Source organism: Cnephaeus nilssonii (assembly GCF_951640355.1).
Source record: "Cnephaeus nilssonii genome assembly, chromosome: 8".
NCBI classification, from domain to species: Eukaryota; Metazoa; Chordata; class Mammalia; order Chiroptera; family Vespertilionidae; genus Cnephaeus; species Cnephaeus nilssonii.
Window position 1 is genome coordinate 24,933,700 of NC_137079.1, and position 5,984 is coordinate 24,939,683.

General features: G+C 39.7%; 1 pseudogene across 1 annotated transcript; it reads left to right on the forward strand.

Moving 5' to 3' along the window:
* Nucleotides 1-4,725: 4,725 nt before the first annotated feature.
* Nucleotides 4,726-5,194, forward strand: LOC307104496 (large ribosomal subunit protein uL23-like; annotated as a pseudogene). The gene has a single exon. The product of its transcript is annotated as a large ribosomal subunit protein uL23-like (transcript).
* The last annotated feature ends 790 nt before the right edge of the window (nt 5,195-5,984 follow it).

Here is a 5,984-nt window from a genome sequence, read left to right on the forward strand (position 1 = left end):
CCAGGGTGTGCGGAAAGCTTTGCTTCCCCTGTTGCCGGCGGCAACCCTGGCCTGCTCTCTCAAGCTCCATTCTGCCGCCATTTGTTTGAATTTGTTTACCTTCTATAATTGAAACTTTGTAGCTTGAGTGGAGGCTTAGGCCTGCAACGGCTATGGAAACCTTGCTCTCTGTGGCTGTAACCATCTTGGATTGGGGTTAATTTGCATACTCGCCCTGATTGGCTGGTGGGCGTGGCTTGGCTGGTGGGCATGGCTTATGTAGCAGAGTGATGGTTAATTTGCATATTACCATTTTATTAGAGAGGATGTCAGCATATTAATTATTATTGGTTTTTTTTCCGGAATTTGTAATATTTGTAACATTATATGAATTTGTAATTTGATGAGATTCCTTCTTACATTCTAAATACATATTCACTTTTTTAATCAAGTTTTTCATTCATAATCTTTTTTAAAGTGTTCCCTAATTGTATAAGCATTAGACCCACCAAAAAACCTGGAATCTCCCTAATGTAAACTATCACATATTTGCTGATTTTTCCTTCCTTACCTGATGGTTCTGTTTTTTTCTGTGCTAAAATACAATTTTTCTGTAGCTCTATCTTGTCATATATTTACACAACAATCCTATTTATGAAATTACTGTTACACATTGATTGGCCTCATGTTAGTTGGCATTACCTTTTCCCTGGAAAGAACTATCTTCCCCACATTTAATCTCAAGGGTATGACCTTCAGTTATGTCTCCCATAACAAAGCAGTTCTGAACTCTTGGTAATATCAGCTTCCTAAGTCTTTGACTTCACACCTGAGTTTTAATGGTTTTTGTGTATTATTCTTCTATGACCAAAGAATTTCTTATGTCTCATATATTTTTACTACTGTTTTAGTTCACTTGCTACCTCATTTTAATCATCTCCAGGGGTCCTCAAACTTTTTAAACAGGGGGCCAGTTCACTGTCCCTCAGACCGTTGGAGGGCCGGACTATAGTTTAAAAAAAAAAACTATGAACAAATTCCTATGCACACTGCTAAGTCGGCTGCTAAGCAGGACAGGCAGCAGCGGCAAAAACACCTGGCGGGCCGGATAAATGTCCTCGGCGGGCCACATGTGGCCCGCGGTCCATAGTTTGAGGACCCCTAAACTGAATACTCCTTCAGTTTTTATTTCTGTCTCTTTTCCTTACCTGCTTTACAAATATTTTATTTTCTCGATAACTTATCAAATGGTCTTAATCCCAAGATTCCACTTAAAAGCTTAGAGGTGGAAGCAGGTAAAAAAGTAGTCTACATTTAGACCCATTAAACACAATTTAACCTACTTTTCTCTGCATGTTTGAAATAACATCGTGGAAAAAAAAGGAATTCTACCAGCTACTAATGTGTTTTTTGTTTTGTTTTTTTAACTTGAAAATAACAGGAAGTCTTCAAGATCAATCAGTAATGAAATTAATCTACCATATACAGACACGATCAAACTATCACAAACTTGGCCTGTGGATGCTTTATGGTTTTCTAAGCACTCTGTGCCCAGTGCTGTGTTAGGTGCTATGTTAGATATTACTGAGATGAAAATGAGAAATTTCTTTACAATGTCAACCAAGACTACATTTTAGGGAGATTTAAGTGTATAATTTAATTTTTATCAATTTGAAGTAAACTGCATTATGTAATACAAAGCCTTCTTGGAATGTGGCAGTAAAAATGTTACTTATATCCATATATATATATATATATATATATATATATATATATATATATATATATATATATATATTAGAGGCCCAGTGCATGATTGAATCATGCACGTGTAGGGTCCCCTACATGCTTTCGCTTTCGATCGCGGGGGAGCTGGGTGCCTGTCTGCTGGTGCCGGAGCAGACAGGCACCCAGTTCCCCCGCTTTTGATGGTCCGCGGCGGGACGTGAGCTCGCTGCCCCAGAGGCCCCTTCTGTTCCACAGCACAGCCATGGCGCAGACGCTGAGCTCGCACCGCCGCTGGCAACGCGAGCTCAGCGTCCCGCTGGCCCAATCGGCTACCCCAGCCACCCCAAGTCCCCCCCCCTGCGCCTCCTGCTGGCCCAATCGTGGGCGTAGCGGAGTGATAGTAATTTACATATTACCATTTTATTAGGTAGGATATTTGTGCACCTTGAAAGAAACTGTGGGCCGTGAGGCTGCAGTGGGCACAGGGGCAGGTATCGGCCCATTATCTGTGTCCCTGTCTGGCCCCTCCTGCTGCAGCCCCCAGTCCCCTGTCTGCTGATAGCCCCGCACCCACCTCCACCGCTCCCATGCACTGATGGTTCTGACCCCGCTTGCATCTGCTGATGGCACAGAGCAATTGCGGCTGGCATCAGCAGCAGGTGCGAGTGGCGGCTGCTGCCCTGATCACCCCTCAGGAGCAGGGGGAGGTGGAGAAGCCCTGAGGGACGATCAGGGCTGGCAGCTACCACTTGTACACACTGACAACGTCGAGCCATCGGGGCTGGCACCAGGCACCAGCAGCAGGTGCAAACAGCAGCTCCAGCACTGGCAGCAGGTGCGAGTGGGGTGGGTGCTGCCAGCAGGTGTGAGTGCCAGGCAGGACCATTGCACATGGGAACACAGAATTTTCAGTAACCACCAGGGGCTCGCCCCAATGACAGCGACTGGTGCCCCACCTTGGTCTGGCACCCCCACTCACCTAGTGAATCATCCCACCACCTGCCATGTTCCATGCTCTGCTGCCTGCTGCCGACACCCACCATGTTACACGTACACCCCCTGGTGGTCAGTGCATATCATAGCGACCTGGTTGTTTGGTTGTCCCTCCGTTCAGTCTATTTGCATATTAGCCTTTTATTATATAGGATATATATGTTTTTTTAAGTATATTTTTATTGATTTCAGAGAGGAAGGGAGAGGGAGAGATAGAAACATCAGTGATGAGAGAGAATCATTTATGATCTGCTGCCTCCTGCACGCCCCCTACTGGAGATCAATCCCAAAACCCAAGCATGTGCCCTGACCAGGAATTGAACTGTGACCTCCTGGTTCATAGGTTAACACTCAACCACTGAGTGCTGGGCCATCTTCTTCTTTTTAAGTTTATTGAATTATAATTTACAAACAGTAAAAATCACCTTTTTCTGTGTACAATTTTATGAATATTGACAAATATGTACAGTTACATAATCACTATGATGAAGATACAGAATATTTTCTTCACACTAAAAATTGTCCATGTTTATTTGCAGCCAATCCCCTACTCTCAGCCACAGCTCCTGGAAAACTCTGATAAGTTTTCAGTCCCTACTGTTTTGATATTTCCAGAATATCATATAAATAGAATCATATAGCATATAGCTGTTTGATCCTGAATTTTTTCACATAGCATTATGAGTTTCATCAATGTGGAATTACTATCAGTAGCTTCTTTACTAGGTATGATTTTTTATTAGTGTTTCAGCTTACAGATGTACCACAGTTTATTTATCCGTTCTTCACTTGATGAAAAGTTGGTTTATTTCCAATTTTGGTAATAAAGCCACTAGAAAAAAATGTGTATGCCTTATCTGTGAACATATGTTTCTATCTCACTTGGGTAAATACCTAAGAGTGAGATTGCTGAATAATATAAGTAAATATTTAACTTCAGAAGAAATTGCCAAACTGTTTTCCTAAGTGGCTACATCAATTCTGCATCCCCTTTGGCAATATATGAGAATACCAGTTGGCTTGCATATACATTTGTACACACTTGTAATTACCATTTATTTTTCTTTAATTGAGTTTATTCTAACAGGTGCTTAGTAATAACTTATTGTGATTGTAATTTGCATCTCCTATCTCCCTAATGACTAATGATTTTCAGCATTTTTTTCATGTGCTGCAATGAATGAAGATCCATTTACCCATTTGTCTTTTCTGGTGAAGTGACTGTAAAAATCTCTGCCCATTTTTACTGGATTGTTTTCTTATTGCTGAGTTGTGAAAGAACTATTTGTATACTCTGCAGACCAGTCCTTTCTCAAATATGTGTTTTAAAAATATTTTCCCTAACCTGTCATTATTTTTAACAGTGTCTTTTTAAAAGCGTATTTTTAAATTTTTGATGAAGTCCAATTTATCTAATTTTTTATTTTATAGTTTTATTTTCTGTGTTTTACCTAAGATATAGTTGCCTATCTCAATTTGCAAAGAGCTTTTTAATGTTTCCTTCTAAAAACATAGGTCTTCTAAGACCTAAAAGTCTACTAAACATTTTGACTTAATTTTTTAAAATATATTTTTATTAATTTCAGAGAGGAAAAGAGAGGGAGAGAGAGAAAGGAACATCAGTGATGAGAGACAATCATTGATTGGCCACCTCCTGAATGCCCCACACTGGGGATCTAGCCACAACCTGGACATGTGCCCTGACCGGGAATCAAACTGTGAGGCCTTGGCCCATAGGTCGATGTTCAACTACTGAGCCACACAGGCTGGGCTTGACTTAGTTTTTTAAGATAATGTTAGGTCTGGGCCAACATTCATCATTTTTGATATGAATACCCAATGTTTAGAAAATACAAACATTTCTCTTCAGAATTATCTTGAACATCTTTGGAACTTATATGCATATATGTATAACCCACGGACACAGATAATAGTGTGGTGAAGGACCGGGGTAGAGAGAGTCAATGGGGGATAAAACGTGGGTCATCTTTTAACAATAAAGATACATTTTACCTTTTTACAAAGATGGTGCTGAAAGCTAAGAAGGAAGCCCCTGCCCCTCCCAAAGCCGGAGCTAAAGCAAAGGCTTTGGAGGCAAAGAGAGCAGTGCTGAAAGGCGTCCACAGCCACAAAATAAAGAAGATCTGCACATCACCCACCTTCCAAAGGCCAAAGACACTAAGGCTGCCGAGGCAGCCTAAATATCCTTGGAAGAGCGCACCCAGGAGAAGCAAGCTTGACCACTATGCCATCATCAAATTCCTCCTGACTACCGAGTCAGCCATGAAGAAGATAGAAGACAACAACTCATTTGTGTTCATTGTGATGTCGAGGCCAACAAGCACCAGATCAAACAGGCTGTGTAGAAGCTCTATGACATTGATGTGGCCAAGGCCAACACCCTGATCAGGCCTGATGGAGAGAAGAGCAATATGTTCAACTGGCTCCTGACTATGATGCTTTGGATGTTGCCAACAAAATTGGGATCAGCTAAACTGAGTCCAGCTGCCTAATTCTAAATATAAAAATTTTACACTGTAAAAAAAAAAAGATAAATTTAAAAAACTGCTAAAGCTTTCTATAAGTATTTTTAGACTATAACTGCTAAAGGGTCTAGTCTATGAAAAACTTTACAATACTAATTAAATTACTATATTCAGTATTAATGGCCTCTTCTTTATCAAGTAATAAGATCATAACTAAAGAATAAAATACCTTTGGGAATCTGTTCCCCCCCCAATTTTTTTACCACGCTATGGGTAAGATGTATTTTTGAAATTTCTATTCTGTCTTATTGACCTCTGTGTCTATCTTCTTAGCTATAACATTGTTTTAATAATTATAGCTTTAAGGTAATTTAAATAGTGTGAGTCCTGTACTTATGTTCTTTTTCAAAATTGTTTTAATTATTCCATTTCTATGGGAATTTCGTGTACATTTAAAAATAAGCTTATTAATTTATACAAAATAAAAGCCTGTTGGAATTTTGAGATTTCATTGAAACTACAAGTAAATTAGGGGAAAATTGACAGTAATAATATTGAGTCTTCTAATCTATTACGTACCCCAGTATGGCTCTCCATGTGTTTAGTCTTTTTGTATCTGACTCATCAATATTGTGTAGTTTTTAGCACCCAAACCTAGTACATATTTTTGTTAGATTTGTCCCTATCTATTCCATACCTTGGTGCTATTATAAGTACTTTTAAAATTTTAAGTTCTAATTGATTATTGCTAATATATAGAAATGCAGTTGATTTTTGTATATTGTCCTTATATTCTGC